At 50.8% G+C, this 23,163-nt stretch overlaps 1 pseudogene; it reads right to left on the reverse strand.

Annotated features, from left to right (window-relative positions):
* Positions 1 to 1,276: 1,276 nt before the first annotated feature.
* Positions 1,277 to 23,163, reverse strand: part of LOC142188609 (dehydrogenase/reductase SDR family member 13 pseudogene) — a 49,746-nt pseudogene continuing 27,859 nt past the window's right edge.

Genomic DNA, 23,163 nt, shown 5'->3' on the forward strand with positions numbered 1-23,163 from the left:
ATTATTATATTAATCCCATGGTGCTGTACATTATTATATTACTCCCATGGTGCTGTACATTATTATATTAATCCCATGGTGCTCTGTACATTATTATATTAATCCCATGGTGCTCTGTACATTATTATATTAATCCCATGGTGCTGTACATTATTATATTAATCCCATGGTGCTGTACATTATTATATTAATCCCATGGTGCTGTACATTATTATATTAATCCCATGGTGCTCTGTACATTATTATATTAATCCCATGGTGCTCTGTACATTATTATATTAATCCCATGGTGCTCTGTACATTATTATATTAATCCCATGGTGCTCTGTACATTATTATATTAATCCCATGGTGCTGTACATTATTATATTAATCCCATGGTGCTGTACATTATTATATTAATCCCATGGTGCTGTACATTATTATATTAATCCCATGGTGCTCTGTACATTATTATATTAATCCCATGGTGCTCTGTACATTATTATATTAATCCCATGGTGCTCTGTACATTATTATATTAATCCCATGGTGCTCTGGACATTATTATATTAATCCCATGGTGCTCTGTACATTATTATATTAATCCCATGGTGCTCTGTACATTATTATATTAATGCCATGGTGCTGTACATTATTATATTAATCCCATGGTGCTCTGTACATTATTATATTAATGCCATGGTGCTGTACATTATTATATTAATCCCATGGTGCTGTACATTTGGGAGTTTATATACTGTGCACAAAATATACAATACAATAACTGGTAACAGCGACCAACTGGCGCCATCAGGGAGGTTTCCTGGCACTATTTTTGGCTTGTGATTTTCTATTATCTGGTCCTCCTGATCAGCCCCTCTAGTATGTGTGTGCGGGGGGTTATACAGTACCCCATCGTCATGTATGTCAATGTACCCCATGGTCATGTATGTCAGTGTACAGTACCCCATCGTCATGTATGTCAGCGTACAGTACCCCATCGTCATGTATGTCAGCGTACAATACCCCATTGTCACGTATGTCAGCTTACAGTACCCCATCGTCATGTATGTCAGTGTACAGTACCCCATTGTCATATGTCAGCGTACAGTACCCCATCGTCATGTATGTCAGCGTACAATACCCCATCGTCATGTATGTCAGCGTAGAGTACCCCATTGTCATGTATGTCAGTGTACAGTACCCAATCGTCATGTATGTCAGTGTACAGTACCCCATCGTCATGTATGTCAGCGTACAGTACCCCATTGTCATGTATGTCACCACACAGTACCTGAGGCCCCGGCATTGTTGACCAGGATGTCCAGTCTCTTCTCCTCCTTTAGGGTGCGGTCAGCGAAGGCTCGGACAGACGCCATACTGCTGGTATCCAGGATACTCAGGACAACATTCCGGTTTCCGGTCTCCCTCTTGATCTCATCCACTGCTTTCTGCCCTCGCTCACGGCTACGACACGCCAGGATGACACGGCCGTTCCTCCTGGCAAAGTCCAAGGCCACCTGTTTACCGATTCCTGAAAGAGAGAAGGAGATGTTATGGTGTGAACTGGTCCAACAATGATCACAAGTGCTGCTTATCACATGGAGGATGATAGGATCAGATAGATCTATGGCTCCCCATAGGGGTTGTCCTATGTACTGTACTGGTGTAGGGATCTATGGCTCCCCATAGGGGTTGTCCTATGTACTGTACTAGTGTAGGGATCTATGGCTCCCTATAGGGGTTGTCCTATGTACTGTACTGGTGTAGTATAGGGATCTATGGCTCCCTATAGGGGTTGTCCTATGTACTGTACTAGTGTAGGGATCTATGGCTCCCTATAGGGGTTGTCCTATGTACTGTACTGGTGTAGGGATCTATGGCTCCCTATAGGGGTTGGTCTATATACTGTACTGGTGTAGGGATCTATGGCTCCCTATAGGGGTTGTCCTATGTACTGTACTAGTGTAGTGTAGGGATCTATGGCTCCCCATAGGGGTTGTCCTATGTACTGTACTAGTGTAGGGATCTATGGCTCCCTATAGGGGTTGGTCTATATACTGTACTGGTGTAGGGATTTATGGCTCCCTATAGGGGTTGGTCTATATACTGTACTGGTGTAGGGATCTATGGCTCCCTATAGGGGTTGGTCTATATACTGTACTGGTGTAGGGATCTATGGCTCCCTATAGGGGTTCTCCTATATACTGTACTGGTGTAGGGATCTATGGCTCCCCATAGGGGTTGTCCTATATACTATACTGGTGTAGGGATCTATGGCTCCCCATAGGGGTTGGTCTATATACTGTACTGGTGTAGGGATCTATGGCTCCCTATAGGGGTTGTCCTATGTACTGTACTGGTGTAGTATAGGGATCTATGGCTCCCCATAGGGGTTGTCCTATGTACTGTACTGGTGTAGGGATCTATGGCTCCCTATAGGGGTTGTCCTATGTACTGTACTGGTGTAGGGATCTATGGCTCCCCATAGGGGTTGTCCTATGTACTGTACTGGTGTAGGGATCTATGGCTCCCTATAGGGGTTGTCCTATGTACTGTACTAGTGTAGGGATCTATGGCTCCCTATAGGGGTTGTCCTATGTACTGTACTGGTGTAGTATAGGGATCTATGGCTCCCTATAGGGGTTGTCCTATGTACTGTACTAGTGTAGGGATCTATGGCTCCCTATAGGGGTTGTCCTATGTACTGTACTGGTGTAGGGATCTATGGCTCCCTATAGGGGTTGGTCTATATACTGTACTGGTGTAGGGATCTATGGCTCCCTATAGGGGTTGGTCTATATACTGTACTAGTGTAGGGATCTATGGCTCCCTATAGGGGTTGGTCTATATACTGTACTGGTGTAGGGATTTATGGCTCCCTATAGGGGTTGGTCTATATACTGTACTGGTGTAGGGATCTATGGCTCCCTATAGGGGTTGGTCTATATACTGTACTGGTGTAGGGATCTATGGCTCCCTATAGGGGTTGTCCTATATACTGTACTGGTGTAGGGATCTATGGCTCCCCATAGGGGTTGTCCTATGTACTGTACTAGTGTAGGGATCTATGGCTCCCTATAGGGGTTGGTCTATATACTGTACTGGTGTAGGGATCTATGGCTCCCTATAGGGGTTGTCCTATGTACTGTACTGGTGTAGTATAGGGATCTATGGCTCCCCATAGGGGTTGTCCTATGTACTGTACTGGTGTAGGGATCTATGGCTCCCCATAGGGGTTGTCCTATGTACTGTACTGGTGTAGGGATCTATGGCTCCCTATAGGGGTTGTCCTATGTACTGTACTGGTGTAGGGATCTATGGCTCCCCATAGGGGTTGTCCTATGTACTGTACTAGTGTAGGGATCTATGGCTCCCCATAGGGGTTGTCCTATGTACTGTACTAGTGTAGGGATCTATGGCTCCCCATAGGGGTTGTCCTATGTACTGTACTGGTGTAGGGATCTATGGCTCCCTATAGGGGTTGTCCTATGTACTGTACTAGTGTAGGGATCTATGGCTCCCTATAGGGGTTGTCCTATGTACTGTAATGGTGTAGGGATCTATGGCTCCCTATAGGGGTTGTCCTATGTACTGTACTAGTGTAGTGTAGGGATCTATGGCTCCCCATAGGGGTTGTCCTATGTACTGTACTAGTGTAGTATAGGGATCTATGGCTCCCCATAGGGGTTGTCCTATGTACTGTACTAGTGTAGGGATCTATGGCTCCCTATAGGGGTTGGTCTATATACTGTACTGGTGTAGGGATCTATGGCTCCCTATAGGGGTTGGTCTATATACTGTACTGGTGTAGGGATCTATGGCTCCCTATAGGGGTTGGTCTATATACTGTACTGGTGTAGGGATCTATGGCTCCCTATAGGGGTTGTCCTATGTACTGTACTAGTGTAGTGTAGGGATCTATGGCTCCCCATAGGGGTTGTCCTATGTACTGTACTAGTGTAGGGATCTATGGCTCCCTATAGGGGTTGTCCTATGTACTGTACTGGTGTAGGGATCTATGGCTCCCCATAGGGGTTGTCCTATGTACTGTACTGGTGTAGGGATCTATGGCTCCCTATAGGGGTTGTCCTATGTACTGTACTAGTGTAGGGATCTATGGCTCCCTATAGGGGTTGTCCTATGTACTGTACTGGTGTAGGGATCTATGGCTCCCTATAGGGGTTGGTCTATATACTGTACTGGTGTAGGGATCTATGGCTCCCTATAGGGGTTGTCCTATGTACTGTACTAGTGTAGTGTAGGGATCTATGGCTCCCCATAGGGGTTGTCCTATGTACTGTACTAGTGTAGGGATCTATGGCTCCCTATAGGGGTTGGTCTATATACTGTACTGGTGTAGGGATTTATGGCTCCCTATAGGGGTTGGTCTATATACTGTACTGGTGTAGGGATCTATGGCTCCCTATAGGGGTTGGTCTATATACTGTACTGGTGTAGGGATCTATGGCTCCCTATAGGGGTTGTCCTATATACTGTACTGGTGTAGGGATCTATGGCTCCCCATAGGGGTTGTCCTATGTACTGTACTAGTGTAGGGATCTATGGCTCCCTATAGGGGTTGGTCTATATACTGTACTGGTGTAGGGATCTATGGCTCCCTATAGGGGTTGTCCTATGTACTGTACTGGTGTAGTATAGGGATCTATGGCTCCCCATAGGGGTTGTCCTATGTACTGTACTGGTGTAGGGATCTATGGCTCCCCATAGGGGTTGTCCTATGTACTGTACTAGTGTAGGGATCTATGGCTCCCCATAGGGGTTGTCCTATGTACTGTACTGGTGTAGGGATCTATGGCTCCCTATAGGGGTTGTCCTATGTACTGTACTAGTGTAGGGATCTATGGCTCCCTATAGGGGTTGTCCTATGTACTGTAATGGTGTAGGGATCTATGGCTCCCTATAGGGGTTGTCCTATGTACTGTACTAGTGTAGTGTAGGGATCTATGGCTCCCCATAGGGGTTGTCCTATGTACTGTACTAGTGTAGTATAGGGATCTATGGCTCCCCATAGGGGTTGTCCTATGTACTGTACTAGTGTAGGGATCTATGGCTCCCTATAGGGGTTGGTCTATATACTGTACTGGTGTAGGGATCTATGGCTCCCTATAGGGGTTGGTCTATATACTGTACTGGTGTAGGGATCTATGGCTCCCTATAGGGGTTGGTCTATATACTGTACTGGTGTAGGGATCTATGGCTCCCTATAGGGGTTGTCCTATGTACTGTACTAGTGTAGTGTAGGGATCTATGGCTCCCCATAGGGGTTGTCCTATGTACTGTACTAGTGTAGGGATCTATGGCTCCCTATAGGGGTTGTCCTATGTACTGTACTGGTGTAGGGATCTATGGCTCCCCATAGGGGTTGTCCTATGTACTGTACTGGTGTAGGGATCTATGGCTCCCCATAGGGGTTGTCCTATGTACTGTACTGGTGTAGGGATCTATGGCTCCCCATAGGGGTTGTCCTATGTACTGTACTGGTGTAGGGATCTATGGCTCCCTATAGGGGTTGTCCTATGTACTGTACTAGTGTAGGGATCTATGGCTCCCTATAGGGGTTGTCCTATGTACTGTACTGGTGTAGGGATCTATGGCTCCCTATAGGGGTTGGTCTATATACTGTACTGGTGTAGGGATCTATGGCTCCCTATAGGGGTTGTCCTATGTACTGTACTAGTGTAGTGTAGGGATCTATGGCTCCCCATAGGGGTTGTCCTATGTACTGTACTAGTGTAGGGATCTATGGCTCCCTATAGGGGTTGGTCTATATACTGTACTGGTGTAGGGATTTATGGCTCCCTATAGGGGTAGGTCTATATACTGTACTGGTGTAGGGATCTATGGCTCCCTATAGGGGTTGGTCTATATACTGTACTGGTGTAGGGATCTATGGCTCCCTATAGGGGTTGTCCTATGTACTGTACTAGTGTAGGGATCTATGGCTCCCCATAGGGGTTGTCCTATGTACTGTAATGGTGTAGGGATCTATGGCTCCCTATAGGGGTTGTCCTATATACTGTACTGGTGTAGGGATCTATGGCTCCCCATAGGGGTTGTCCTATGTACTGTACTAGTGTAGGGATCTATGGCTCCCTATAGGGGTTGGTCTATATACTGTACTGGTGTAGGGATCTATGGCTCCCTATAGGGGTTGTCCTATGTACTGTACTGGTGTAGTATAGGGATCTATGGCTCCCCATAGGGGTTGTCCTATGTACTGTACTGGTGTAGGGATCTATGGCTCCCCATAGGGGTTGTCCTATGTACTGTACTGGTGTAGGGATCTATGGCTCCCCATAGTGGTTGTCCTATGTACTGTACTAGTGTAGTGTAGGGATCTATGGCTCCCCATAGGGGTTGTCCTATGTACTGTACTAGTGTAGGGATCTATGGCTCCCCATAGGGGTTGTCCTATGTACTGTACTGGTGTAGGGATCTATGGCTCCCTATAGGGGTTGTCCTATGTACTGTACTAGTGTAGGGATCTATGGCTCCCTATAGGGGTTGTCCTATGTACTGTAATGGTGTAGGGATCTATGGCTCCCTATAGGGGTTGTCCTATGTACTGTACTAGTGTAGTGTAGGGATCTATGGCTCCCCATAGGGGTTGTCCTATGTACTGTACTAGTGTAGGGATCTATGGCTCCCCATAGGGGTTGTCCTATGTACTGTACTAGTTTAGGGATCTATGGCTCCCTATAGGGGTTGGTCTATATACTGTACTGGTGTAGGGATCTATGGCTCCCTATAGGGGTTGGTCTATATACTGTACTGGTGTAGGGATCTATGGCTCCCTATAGGGGTTGGTCTATATACTGTACTGGTGTAGGGATCTATGGCTCCCTATAGGGGTTGTCCTATGTACTGTACTAGTGTAGTGTAGGGATCTATGGCTCCCCATAGGGGTTGTCCTATGTACTGTACTAGTGTAGGGATCTATGGCTCCCTATAGGGGTTGGTCTATATACTGTACTGGTGTAGGGATTTATGGCTCCCTATAGGGGTTGGTCTATATACTGTACTGGTGTAGGGATCTATGGCTCCCTATAGGGGTTGGTCTATATACTGTACTGGTGTAGGGATCTATGGCTCCCTATAGGGGTTCTCCTATATACTGTACTGGTGTAGGGATCTATGGCTCCCTATAGGGGTTGGTCTATATACTGTACTGGTGTAGGGATCTATGGCTCCCTATAGGGGTTGGTCTATATACTGTACTGGTGTAGGGATCTATGGCTCCCTATAGGGGTTGTCCTATGTACTGTACTGGTGTAGTATAGGGATCTATGGCTCCCTATAGGGGTTGTCCTATGTACTGTACTGGTGTAGGGATCTATGGCTCCCTATAGGGGTTGTCCTATGTACTGTACTGGTGTAGTATAGGGATCTATGGCTCCCCATAGGGGTTGTCCTATGTACTGTACTGGTGTAGGGATCTATGGCTCCCCATAGGGGTTGTCCTATGTACTGTACTGGTGTAGGGATCTATGGCTCCCTATAGGGGTTGTCCTATGTACTGTACTGGTGTAGGGATCTATGGCTCCCCATAGGGGTTGTCCTATGTACTGTACTAGTGTAGGGATCTATGGCTCCCCATAGGGGTTGTCCTATGTACTGTACTGGTGTAGGGATCTATGGCTCCCTATAGGGGTTGTCCTATGTACTGTACTAGTGTAGGGATCTATGGCTCCCTATAGGGGTTGTCCTATGTACTGTACTGGTGTAGGGATCTATGGCTCCCTATAGGGGTTGGTCTATATACTGTACTGGTGTAGGGATCTATGGCTCCCTATAGGGGTTGTCCTATGTACTGTACTAGTGTAGTGTAGGGATCTATGGCTCCCCATAGGGGTTGTCCTATGTACTGTACTGGTGTAGGGATCTATGGCTCCCTATAGGGGTTGTCCTATGTACTGTACTGGTGTAGGGATCTATGGCTCCCTATAGGGGTTGTCCTATGTACTGTACTAGTGTAGGGATCTATGGCTCCCCATAGGGGTTGTCCTATGTACTGTACTAGTGTAGGGATCTATGGCTCCCCATAGGGGTTGTCCTATGTACTGTACTAGTGTAGGGATCTATGGCTCCCTATAGGGGTTGGTCTATATACTGTACTGGTGTAGGGATCTATGGCTCCCTATAGGGGTTGGTCTATATACTGTACTGGTGTAGGGATCTATGGCTCCCTATAGGGGTTGGTCTATATACTGTACTGGTGTAGGGATCTATGGCTCCCCATAGGGGTTGTCCTATGTACTGTACTAGTGTAGGGATCTATGGCTCCCCATAGGGGTTGTCCTATGTACTGTACTGGTGTAGGGATCTATGGCTCCCCATAGGGGTTGTCCTATGTACTGTACTAGTGTAGGGATCTATGGCTCCCTATAGGGGTTGTCCTATGTACTGTACTGGTGTAGGGATCTATGGCTCCCCATAGGGGTTGTCCTATGTACTGTACTAGTGTAGGGATCTATGGCTCCCCATAGGGGTTGTCCTATGTACTGTACTGGTGTAGGGATCTATGGCTCCCTATAGGGGTTGGTCTATATACTGTACTGGTGTAGGGATCTATGGCTCCCTATAGGGGTTGGTCTATATACTGTACTGGTGTAGGGATCTATGGCTCCCCATAGGGGTTGTCCTATGTACTGTACTGGTGTAGGGATCTATGGCTCCCTATAGGGGTTGTCCTATGTACTGTACTGGTGTAGGGATCTATGGCTCCCTATAGGGGTTGTCCTATGTACTGTACTGGTGTAGGGATCTATGGCTCCCTATAGGGGTTGTCCTATGTACTGTACTGGTGTAGGGATCTATGGCTCCCTATAGGGGTTGTCCTATGTACTGTACTGGTGTAGTATAGGGATCTATCTATATAAGCTTACAATGTATATTCAGTATTTCTGAGTTTTCTGCTGTTTGGTACAGTGTATCAGCGCAGGTCAGCCTGTAGTATATATTATATTTATGTTTAGCTCACAGAGGATTGTCTACACTGACACATTGTACCAGTCCTTCAGCAGTGTGTGCAGGATCCGCTCTAGGCAGTTGGGGCCAGGGTGGGGTGAATGTCCCCGAGATCTTCTGTGAGGTTGTTGCAGATCCAGTGAGCGGCCTCTTATCTTATCTTATCTCACCCCGACCTTCATCTTCTAGGGGACCTTGAATGTCTCTTATCTCTGCAGCTCACCCTGCAGGGTCACTGACCGCAGCTCCAAGCCCTGAATATAAAGCCCTGCCCTGTATATAATGATATGCCCTGTATACAGCTCCCTGCCCTGTATATAATGATCTGCCCTGTATATAGCTCCCTGCCCTGTATATAATGCTCTGCCCTGTATATAGCTTCCTGCCCTGTATATAATGATCTGCCCTGTATATAGCTCCCTGCCCTGTATATAATGCTCTGCCCTGTATATAGCTCCCTGCCCTGTATATAATGATCTGCACTGTATATAGCTCCCTGCCCTGTATATAGCTCCAAGCCCTGTATATAATGACCTGCCCTGTATATAAAGACCTGCCCTGTATATAATGCTCTGCCCTGTATACAGCTCCCTGCCCTGTATATAGCTCCCTGCCCTGTATACAGCTTCAAGCCCTGGATATAAAGCCCTGCCCAGTATATAGCTCCAAGCCCTGTATATAACGCTCTGCCCTGTATATAATGACCTGCCCTGTATATAAAGACCTGCCCTGTATATAATGATCTGCCCTGTATATAATGACCTGCCCTGTATATAATGATCTGCCCTGTATATAATGACCTGCCCTGTATATAAATACCTGCCCTGTATATAATGATCTGCCCTGTATATAATGACCTGCCCTGTATATAAAGATCTGCCCTGTATATAATGACCTGCCCTGTATATAAAGACCTGCCCTGTATATAATGCTCTGCCCTGTATATAATGACCTGCCCTGTATATAAAGACCTGCCCTGTATATAATGCTCTGCCCTGTAAATCCCGACACTAGACCCGGCAGAGGGATGACACGTCCGACCCCATAACTAGACCCGGCAGAGGGATGACACATCCGACCCCATAACTAGACCCGGGAGAGGGATGACACGTCCGACCCCATAACTAGACCCGGCAGAGGGATGACACATCCGACCCCATAACTAGACCCGGCAGAGGGATGACACGTCCGACCCCATAACTAGACCCGGCAGAGGGATGACACATCCGACCCCATAACTAGACCCGGGAGAGGGATGACACGTCCGACCCCATAACTAGACCCGGCAGAGGGATGACACATCCGACCCCATAACTAGACCCGGCAGAGGGATGACACGTCCGACCCCATAACTAGACCCGGCAGAGGGATGACACATCCGACCCCATAACTAGACCCGGGAGAGGGATGACACGTCCGACCCCATAACTAGACCCGGCAGAGGGATGACACGTCCGACCCCATAACTAGACCCGGCAGAGGGATGACACGTCCGACCCCATAACTAGACCCGGCAGAGGGATGACACGTCCGACCCCATAACTAGACCCGGCAGAGGGATGACACGTCCGACCCCATAACTAGACCCGGCAGAGAGATGACACGTCCGACCCCATAACTAGACCCGGGAGAGGGATGACACGTCCGACCCCATAACTAGACCCGGCAGAGGGATGACACGTCCGACCCCATAACTAGACCCGGGAGAGGGATGACACATCCAACCCCATAACTAGACCCGGGAGAGGGATGACACGTCCGACCCCATAACTAGACCCGGGAGAGGGATGACACGTCCGACCGCATAACTAGACCCGGGAGAGGGATGACACGTCCGAACCCATAACTAGACCCGGCAGAGGGATGACACATCCGACCCCATAACTAGACCCGGCAGAGGGATGACACGTCCGACCCCATAACTAGACCCGGCAGAGGGATGACACATCCGACCCCATAACTAGACCCGGCAGAGGGATGACACGTCCGACCCCATAACTAGACCCAGCAGAGGGATGACACGTCCGACCCCATAACTAGACCCGGCAGAGGGATGACACGTCCGACCCCATAACTAGACCCGGCAGAGGGATGACACGTCCGACCCCATAACTAGACCCGGCAGAGGGATGACACGTCCGACCCCATAACTAGACCCAGCAGAGGGATGACACATCCGACCCATAACTAGACCCAGCAGAGGGATGACACATCCGACCCATAACTAGACCCGGCAGAGGGATGACACATCCGACCCCATAACTAGACCCGGCAGAGGGATGACACATCCGACCCCATAACTAGACCCGGCAGAGGGATGACACATCCGACCCCATACCTGGACCCGGCAGAGGGATGACACATCCGACCCCATAACTAGACCTGGCAGAGGGATGACACATCCGACCCCGTAACTAGACCTGGCAGAGGGATGACACATCCGACCCCGTAACTAGACCTGGCAGAGGGATGACACATCCGACCCCGTAACTAGACCTGGCAGAGGGATGACACATCCGACCCCGTAACTAGACCTGGCAGAGGGATGACACGTCTGACCCCATAACTAGACCCGGCAGAGGGATGACACATCCAACCCCATAACTAGACCCGGCAGAGGGATGACACGTCCGACCCCATAACTAGACCCGGCAGAGGGATGACACGTCCGACCCCATAACTAGACCCGGCAGAGGGATAACACGTCCGACCCCATAACTAGACCCGGGAGAGGGATGACACATCCGACCCCATAACTAGACCCGGGAGAGGGATGACACATCCGACCCTATAACTAGACCCGGCAGAAGGATGACACATCCGACCCCATAACTAGACCCGGGAGAGGGATGACACATTCAACCCCATAACTAGACCCGGCAGAGGGATGACACATCCGACCCCATAACTAGACCCAGCAGAGGGATGACACATCCGACCCCGTAACTAGACCTGGCAGAGGGATGACACGTCTGACCCCATAACTAGACCCGGCAGAGGGATGACACATCCAACCCCATAACTAGACCCGGCAGAGGGATGACACGTCCGACCCCATAACTAGACCCGGCAGAGGGATGACACGTCCGACCCCATAACTAGACCTGGCAGAGGGATAACACGTCCGACCCCATAACTAGACCCGGGAGAGGGATGACACATCCGACCCCATAACTAGACCCGGGAGAGGGATGACACATCCGACCCTATAACTAGACCCGGCAGAAGGATGACACATCCGACCCCATAACTAGACCCGGGAGAGGGATGACACATTCAACCCCATAACTAGACCCGGCAGAGGGATGACACATCCGACCCCATAACTAGACCCAGCAGAGGGATGACACGTCCGACCCCATAACTAGACCCGGCAGAGGGATGACACATCCGACCCCATAACTAGACCCGGCAGAGGGATGACACATCCGACCCTATAACTAGACCCGGCAGAAGGATGACACATCCGACCCCATAACTAGACCCAGCAGAGGGATGACAGGTCTGATCCCATAACTAGACCCGGCAGAGGGATGACACGTCCGACCCCATAACTAGACCCGTCAGAGGGATGACACGTCCGACCCCATAACTAGACCCAGCAGAGGGATGACACATCCGACCCATAACTAGACCCAGCAGAGGGATGACACATCCGACCCATAACTAGACCCAGCAGAGGGATGACACATCCGACCCATAACTAGACCCGGCAGAGGGATGACACATCCGACCCCATACCTGGACCCGGCAGAGGGATGACACATCCGACCCCATAACTAGACCCGGCAGAGGGATGACACATCCGACCCCGTAACTAGACCTGGCAGAGGGATGACACGTCTGACCCCATAACTAGACCCGGCAGAGGGATGACACATCCGACCCCATAACTAGACCCGGCAGAGGGATGACACGTCCGACCCCATAACTAGACCCAGCAGAGGGATGACACGTCCGACCCCATAACTAGACCCGGGAGAGGGATGACACGTCCGACCCCATAACTAGACCCGGCAGAGGGATGACACGTCCGACCCCATAACTAGACCCGGCAGAGGGATGACACATCCGACTCCATAACTAGACCCGGCAGAGGGATGACACATCCGACCCCATAACTAGACCCGGCAGAGGGATGACACCTCCAACCCCATAACTAGACCCGGCAGAGGGATGACACATCCGACCCCATAACTAGACCTGGCAGAGGGATGACACCTCCGACCCCATAACTAGACCCGGGAGAGGGATGACACGTCCGACCCCATAACTAGACCCGGCAGAGGGATGACACATCCGACCCCATAACTAGACCCGGCAGAGGGATGACACATCCAACCCCATAACTAGACCCGGCAGAGGGATGACACATCCGACCCCATAACTAGACCTGGCAGAGGGATGACACATCCGACCCCATAACTAGACCCGGCAGAGGGATGACACATCCAACCCCATAACTAGACCCGGCAGAGGGATGACACATCCGACCCCATAACTAGACCCGGCAGAGGGATGACACGTCTGATCCCATAAGGAGACCCGGCAGAGGGGTGACACATCTGACCCCAGAAGGAGACCCGGCAGAGGGGTGACACGTCTGACCCATAACTAGACCCGGCAGAGGGGTGACACATCCGACCCCATAACTAGACCCGGCAGAGGGATGACACGTCCGACCCCATAACTAGACCCGGCAGAGGGATGACACGTCCGACCCCATAACTAGACCCAGCAGAGGGATGACACATCCGACCCCATAACTAGACCCGGCAGAGAGATGACACATCCGACCCCATAACTAGACCCGGGAGAGGGATGACACGTCCGACCCCATAACTAGACCCGGCAGAGGGATGACACGTCCGACCCCATAACTAGACCCAGCAGAGGGATGACACATCCGATCCCATAACTAGACCCGGCAGAGGGATGACACGTCCGACCCCATAACTAGACCCGGCAGAGGGATAACACGTCCGACCCCATAACTAGACCCGGCAGAGGGATGACACATCCGACCCCATAACTAGACCTGGCAGAGGGATGACACCTCCGACCCCATAACTAGACCCGGGAGAGGGATGACACGTCCGACCCCATAACTAGACCCGGCAGAGGGATGACACATCCGACCCCATAACTAGACCCGGCAGAGGGATGACACATCCGACCCCATAACTAGACTCGGCAGAGGGATGACACATCCGACCCCATAACTAGACCCGGCAGAGGGATGACACGTCTGATCCCATAAGGAGACCCGGCAGAGGGGTGACACATCTGACCCCAGAAGGAGACCTGGCAGAGGGGTGACACGTCTGACCCCATAACTAGACCCGGCAGAGGGGTGACACATCCGACCCCAGAAGGAGACCTGGCAGAGGGGTGACACGTCTGACCCCATAACTAGACCCAGCAGAGGGATGACACGTCTGACCCCATAACTAGACCCGGCAGAGGGATGACACGTCTGACCCCATAACTAGACCCGGCAGAGGGATGACACATCCGACCCCATAACTAGACCCAGCAGAGGGATGACACGTCTGACCCCATAACTAGACCCAGCAGAGGGATGACACGTCTGACCCCATAACTAGACCCAGCAGAGGGATGACACGTCTGACCCCATAACTAGACCCGGCAGAGGGATGACACATCACACACCTGGGTGACACAAGAAGCTTCCACCATACTACAGATATGATGTATATACCTTCGGCCTGTATACACTGATCTCCTGGCTGTCTATCACCCTACAGCCCTGCCCCCATCAGCTGTGATATTTGTGTCTTCTGTAGGTGTGATCAGACCCTTGTACTGATCCTTTACGGATTATTACACCCCCATGTCTCGTGTCCCAGCAGTCAGCGCATTTTTGGTCTTACTATCTCTTTGCACTTTGTCTCTCCTGTTCCCCTTGATGTCAAGGCCGCCCCCCGCCCGTGCAGGTGGAGGATTACTGTCATCTGCACTGCCATGTGGAGAAGAGACATGAACGTCCCCTCCAAACTGGGCGTGACCTTTGGCCTTTACCTTCTTCTGTGGATGTAGACGCACCAATCTGTCCCAGAAGGATGGAGAACACAACACCACATATAAGGGCAGAGTTCACACAGGGCATAAAGTAATGGCTACTGAGACTGATAAGCGTCACATTGCTCGCAGACGCTGCTTTCTGTTACTTCACATCACTAGGACTTTGCTGCACCTCCTCTGGCTTTTCTAGCTGCTCGCAGTCTCTGAGGCAGTGACTACATGAGTGATACACAGGACTCTGCAAAGATGGGATTTACATACAGAAAGCGTCACTGACACCTAAACCGAAACACACACAGGGTTACACGGGGCTGAGGAGAGGCAATGGTGGACTGAGGAGGACAGTCATGGTCAGTGGTGAGTCTCCAATTGGCATTAGGCCAGGTGATGATGCCGGAACGTTTGTTTGGTTCTTCCAATGAGATTTATGCAGACGACTGTCTGAAGGAAACCTGCAAATGTCCCCGGTCATTGCTGATCTGGGGCTGCCTGTCCGGTACCGGCACCGGGGAGACGGCTGTCAGGGGTTACAGTGACATGGTGGACACTTCTCTTACCCCATCTATGGGAAGGATGTTTGGGGACGATGACATCATCTTTCAGGATGATAACGCACCTTACCATAGAGCAACAAGTGTGAGAACATTCCTTGAAGAAAGACACATCAGGTCAATGCCATGGCCTGCAAACAGTCCGGAGCTCAATCCAATGGGAAATCTGTGGTGGAAGGGACAGAAAATGGTCCCGGACAAGGCTCCGACCTGCAAAGCGGATCCGGCAACAGCAAAGAGAGAAGGCGGAGCCAGACTGATGGAGAGACTGTGTATCACTCATGTAGTCACTGCCTCAGAGACTGCGAACAGCTAGAAAAGCCAGAGGAGGTGCAGCAAAGTCCTAGTCATGTGCTGGAGGGGGATTGGGATTGTTTCTCACAACTCCATCATTTATTCCCGGTGCTTCTTCTATAAACCTCACTCTTACCGGCGACCACAAGTATTCTTCTGGATTCCTTGTAGCGTTTCTTAAAGCCAGACAGTCTCCCAGTGTGAACCTGGCCTAAGAGCAGCCACTTGTGTCCATCGCCTGATACATCTAGTCAGTGGTGGAACTAGGAATGGCGGGGCCCCGTGGGAACTATTGACATCCCCCGACCAACACCAACGCCGAAAACCTCGACAGACCCCCTCCTATACATTCCTGCACGCTCTATTATGTCCCATAGTGGCCCCTGCACACAGTATTATCCCCCATAGTGGCCCCTGCACACAGTATTATGTCCCATAGTGTCCCCTGCACACAGTATTATGTCCCATAGTGGCCCCTGCACACAGTATTATCCCCCATAGTGGCCCCTGCACACAGTATTATCCCCCATAGTGGCCCCTGCACACAGTATTATGTCCCATAGTGACCCCTGCACACAGTATTATGTCCCATAGTGGCCCCTGCACACAGTATTATGTCCCATAGTGGCCCCTGCACACAGTATTATGTCCCATAGTGACCCCTGCACACAGTATTATGTCTCATAGTGGCCCCTGCACACAGTATTATCCCCCATAGTGGCCCCTGCACACAGTATTATCCCCCATAGTGACCCCTGCACACAGTATTATGTCCCATAGTGGCCCCTGCACACAGTATTATGTCCCATAGTGGCCCCTGCACACAGTATTATGTCCCATAGTGTCCCCTGCACACAGTATTATGTCCCATAGTGGCCCCTGCACACAGTATTATGTCCCATAGTGGTCCCTGCACACAGTATTATCCCCCATAGTGGCCCCTGCACACAGTATTATGTCCCATAGTGGTCCCTGCACACAGTATTATGTCCCATAGTGGCCCCTGCACACAGTATTATGTCCCATAGTGGCCCCTGCACACAATATTATGTCCCATAGTGGTCCCTGCACACAGTATTATGTCCCATAGTGGCCCCTGCACACAGTATTATGTCCCATAGTGGCCCCTGCACACAGTATTATGTCCCATAGTGGTCCCTGCACACAGTATTATCCCCCATAGTGGCCCCTGCACACAGTATTATCCCCCATAGTGGCCCCTGCACACAGTATTATCCCCCATAGTGGCCCCTGCACACAGTATTATGTCCCATAGTGGTCCCTGCACGCAGTATTATCCCCCATAGTGGCCCCTGCACACAGTATTATGTCCCATAGTGGCCCCTGCACACAGTATTATCCCCCATAGTGGCCCCTGCACTCAGTATTATCCCCCATAGTGGCCCCTGCACACAGTATTATCCCCCATAGTGGCCCCTGCACACAGTATTATGCCCCCATAGTGGCCCCTGCACACAGTATTATCCCCCATAGTGGCCCCTGCACACAGTATTATGTCCCATAGTGGTCCCTGCACACAGTATTATGTCCCATAGTGGCCCCTGCACACAGTATTATGTCCCATAGTGGCCCCTGCACACAGTATTATGTCCCATAGTGGCCCCTGCACACAGTATTATGTCCCATAGTGGCCCCTGCACACAGTATTATGTCCCATAGTGGTCCCTGCACACAGTATTATCCCCCATAGTGGCCCCTGCACACAGTATTATCCCCCATAGTGGCCCCTGCACACAGTATTATCCCCCATAGTGGCCCCTGCACACAGTATTATGTCCCATAGTGGTCCCTGCACGCAGTATTATCCCCCATAGTGGCCCCTGCACACAGTATTATGTCCCATAGTGGCCCCTGCACACAGTATTATCCCCCATAGTGGCCCCTGCACTCAGTATTATCCCCCATAGTGGCCCCTGCACACAGTATTATCCCCCATAGTGGCCCCTGCACACAGTATTATCCCCCATAGTGGCCCCTGCACACAGTATTATCCCCCATAGTGGCACCTGCACACAGTATTATCCCCCATAGTGGCACCTGCACACAGTATTATCCCCCATAGTGGCCCCTGCACACAGTATTATCCCCCATAGTGACCCCTGCACACAGTATTATCCCCCATAGTGGTCCCTGCACACAGTATTATGTCCCATAGTGGCCCCTGCACACAGTATTATGTCCCATAGTGGTCCCTGCACACAGTATTATGTCCCATAGTGGCCCCTGCACACAGTATTATGCCCCCATAGTGGCCCCTGCACACAGTATTATCCCCCATAGTGGCCCCTGCACACAGTATTATGTCCCATAGTGGTCCCTGCACACAGTATTATGTCCCATAGTGGCCCCTGCACACAGTATTATGTCCCATAGTGGCCCCTGCACACAGTATTATGTCCCATAGTGGTCCCTGCACACAGTATTATCCCCCATAGTGGCCCCTGCACACAGTATTATGTCCCATAGTGGTCCCTGCACACAGTATTATCCCCCATAGTGACCCCTGCACACAGTATTATGTCCCATAGTGGCCCCTGCACACAGTATTATGTCCCATAGTGGCCCCTGCACACAGTATTATGTCCCATAGTGGCCCCTGCACACAGTATTATCCCCCATAGTGGTCCCTGCACACAGTATTATCCCCCATAGTGGCCCCTGCACACAGTATTATGTCCCATAGTGGTCCCTGCACACAGTATTATGTCCCATAGTGGCCCCTGCACACAGTATTATGTCCCATAGTGGCCCCTGCACACAGTATTATGTCCCATAGTGACCCCTGCACACAGTATTATGTCCCATAGTGGCCCCTGCACACAGTATTATCCCCCATAGTGGCCCCTGCACACAGTATTATCCCCCATAGTGGCCCCTGCACACAGTATTATGTCCCATAGTGGCCCCTGCACACAGTATTATGTCCCATAGTAACCCCTGCACACAGTATTATGTCCCATAGTGGCCCCAGTACACAGTATTATCCCCCATAGTGGCCCCTGCACACAGTATTATCCCCCATAGTGGCCCCTGCACACAGTATTATGTCCCATAGTGGCCCCTGCACACAGTATTATGTCCCATAGTGGCCCCTGCACACAGTATTATGTCCCATAGTGGCCCCGCACACAGTATTATACCCCATAGTGACCCCTGCACACAGTATTATCCCCCATAGTGACCCCTGCACACAGTATTATCCCCCATAGTGACCCCTGCACACAGTATTATCCCCCATAGTGGCCCCTGCACACAGTATTATGTCCCATAGTGGCCCCTGCACACAGTATTATCCCCCATAGTGGCCCCTGCACACAGTATTATCCCCCATAGTGGCCCCTGCACACAGTATTATGTCCCATAGTGACCCCTGCACACAGTATTATGTCCCATAGTGGTCCCTGCACACAGTATTATCCCCCATAGTGGCCCCTGCACACAGTATTATGTCCCATAGTGGCCCCTGCACACAGTATTATGTCCCATAGTGGCCCCTGCACACAGTATTATGTCCCATAGTGGCCCCTGCACACAGTATTATCCCCCATAGTGGCCCCTGCACACAGTATTATGTCCCATAGTGGCCCCTGCACACAGTATTATGTCCCATAGTGGCCCCTGCACACAGTATTATGTCCCATAGTGGCCCCTGCACACAGTATTATGTCCCATAGTGACCCCTGCACACAGTATTATCCCCCATAGTGGCCCCTGCACACAGTATTATGTCCCATAGTGACCCCTGCACACAGTATTATGTCCCATAGTGGCCCCTGCACACAGTATTCTCCCCCATAGTGGCCCCAGCACACAGTATTATGTCCCATAGTGGCCCCTGCACACAGTATTATGTCCCATAGTGGCCCCTGCACACAGTATTCTCCCCCATAGTGGCCCCAGCACACAGTATTATGTCCCATAGTGACCCCTGCACACAGTATTATGTCCCATAGTGGCCCCTGCACACAGTATTATGTCCCATAGTGGCCCCTGCACACAGTATTCTCCCCCATAGTGGCCCCTGCACACAGTATTATCCCCCATAGTGGCCCCTGCACACAGTATTATGTCCCATAGTGACCCCTGCACACAGTATTATGTCCCATAGTGACCCCTGCACACAGTATTATGTCCCATAGTGACCCCTGCACACAGTATTATGTCCCATAGTGGCCCCTGCACACAGTATTATCCCCCATAGTGGCCCCTGCACACAGTATTATGTCCCATAGTGGTCCCTGCACACAGTATTATGTCCCATAGTGACCCCTGCACACAGTATTATGTCCCATAGTGGCCCCTGCACACAGTATTATGTCCCATAGTGGCCCCTGCACACAGTATTATGTCCCATAGTGGCCCCTGCACACAGTATTATGTCCCATAGTGGCCCCTGCACACAGTATTATCCCCCATAGTGGCCCCTGCACACAGTATTATACCCCATAGTGGCCCCTGCACACAGTATTATGTCCCATAGTGGCCCCTGCACACAGTATTATCCCCCATAGTGGCCCCTGCACACAGTATTATGTCCCATAGTGGCCCCTGCACACAGTATTATCCCCCATAGTGGCCCCTGCACACAGTATTATCCCCCATAGTGGCCCCTGCACACAGTATTATGTCCCATAGTGGTCCCTGCACACAGTATTATGTCCCATAGTGGCCCCTGCACACAGTATTATCCCCCATAGTGGCCCCTGCACACAGTATTATCCCCCATAGTGGCCCCTGCACACAGTATTATCACCCATAGTGGCCCCTGCACACAATATTATGTCCCATAGTGGCCCCTGCACACAGTATTATCCCCCATAGTGGCCCCTGCACACAGTATTATCCCCCATAGTGGCCCCTGCACACAGTATTATGTCCCATAGTGGCCCCTGCACACAGTATTATCCCCCATAGTGGCCCCTGCACACAGTATTATGTCCCATAGTGGCCCCTGCACACAGTATTATCCCCCATAGTGGCCCCTGCACACAGTATTATCCCCCATAGTGGCCCCTGCACACAGTATTATGTCCCATAGTGGCCCCTGCACACAGTATTATGTCCCATAGTGACCCCTGCACACAGTATTATGTCCCATAGTGGCCCCTGCACACAGTATTATGTCCCATAGTGGCCCCTGCACACAGTATTATGTCCCATAGTGGTCCCTGCACACAGTATTATCCCCCATAGTGGCCCCTGCACACAGTATTATGTCCCATAGTGGCCCCTGCACACAGTATTATCCCCCATAGTGGCCCCTGCACACAGTATAATCCCCCATAGTGGCCCCTGCACACAGTATTATGTCCCATAGTGGTCCCTGCACACAGTATTATGTCCCATAGTGGCCCCTGCATACAGTATTATCCCCCATAGTGGCCCCTGCACACAGTATTATCACCCATAGTGGCCCCTGCACACAATATTATGTCCCATAGTGGCCCCTGCACACAGTATTATCCCCCATAGTGGCCCCTGCACACAGTATTATCCCCCATAGTGGCCCCTGCACACAGTATTATGTCCCATAGTGGCCCCTGCACACAGTATTATCCCCCATAGTGGCCCCTGCACACAGTATTATGTCCCATAGTGGCCCCTGCACACAGTATTATCCCCCATAGTGGCCCCTGCACACAGTATTATCCCCCATAGTGGCCCCTGCACACAGTATTATGTCCCATAGTGGCCCCTGCACACAGTATTATGTCCCATAGTGGCCCCTGCACACAGTATTATGTCCCATAGTGGCCCCTGCACACAGTATTATCCCCCATAGTGGCCCCTGCACACAGTATTATGTCCCATAGTGGCCCCTGCACACAGTATTATGTCCCATAGTGGCCCCTACACACAGTATTATGTCCCATAGTGGCCCCTGCACACAGTATTATCCCCCATAGTGTCCCCTCCACACAGTATTATGCCCCATAGTGGTCCCTGCACACAGTATTATGTCCCATAGTGGCCCCTGCACACAGTATTATGTCCCATAGTGGCCCCTGCACACAGTATTATGTCCCATAGTGGCCCCTGCACACAGTATTATGTCCCATAGTGGCCCCTGCACACAGTATTATCCCCCATAGTGGCCCCTGCACACAGTATTATCCCCCATAGTGGCCCCTGCACACAGTATTATCCCCCATAGTGGCCCCTGCACACAGTATTATCCCCCATAGTGGCCCCTGCACACAGTATTATCCCCCATAGTGGCCCCTGCACACAGTATTATCCCCCATAGTGGCCCCTGCACACAGTATTATCCCCCATAGTGGCCCCTGCACACAGTATTATGTCCCATAGTGGCCCCTGCACACAGTATTATGTCCCATAGTGGCCCCGCACACAGTATTATACCCCATAGTGACCCCTGCACACAGTATTATCCCCCATAGTGACCCCTGCACACAGTATTATCCCCCATAGTGGCCCCTGCACACAGTATTATGTCCCATAGTGGCCCCTGCACACAGTATTATGTCCCATAGTGGCCCCTGCACACAGTATTATCCCCCATAGTGGCCCCTGCACACAGTATTATCCCCCATAGTGGCCCCTGCACACAGTATTATCCCCCATAGTGGCCCCTGCACACAGTATTATGTCCCATAGTGGCCCCTGCACACAGTATTATCCCCCATAGTGGCCCCTGCACACAGTATTATGTCCCTTAGTGGCCCCTGCACACAGTATTATCCCCCATAGTGGCCCCTGCACACAGTATTATGTCCCATAGTGGCCCCTGCACACAGTATTATGTCCCATAGTGGCCCCTGCACACAGTATTATGTCCCATAGTGGCCCCTGCACACAGTATTATCCCCATAGTGGCCCCTGCACACAGTATTATCCCCCATAGTGGCCCCTGCACACAGTATTATGTCCCATAGTGACCCCTGCACACAGTATTATGTCCCATAGTGACCCCTGCACACAGTATTATGTCCCATAGTGACCCCTGCACACAGTATTATGTCCCATAGTGGCCCCTGCACACAGTATTATCCCCCATAGTGGCCCCTGCACACAGTATTATGTCCCATAGTGGCCCCTGCACACAGTATTATGTCCCATAGTGGCCCCTGCACACAGTATTATGTCCCATAGTGACCCCTGTACACAGTATTATACCCTAAAGTGGACACCCATAAACAATTATTATACTCTATAATCGGATACTCAGGGGGAGAAAAACATAAAAAAATCTCTGTCACTCACCTATCTCCCAACTCCTCCGCTGTAGTCCATCTTCAATTATGTCAGCCGTCACATG

This window comes from Leptodactylus fuscus, unplaced genomic scaffold (genome assembly GCF_031893055.1).
Source record: "Leptodactylus fuscus isolate aLepFus1 unplaced genomic scaffold, aLepFus1.hap2 HAP2_SCAFFOLD_574, whole genome shotgun sequence".
Classification (NCBI taxonomy): Eukaryota; Metazoa; Chordata; class Amphibia; order Anura; family Leptodactylidae; genus Leptodactylus; species Leptodactylus fuscus.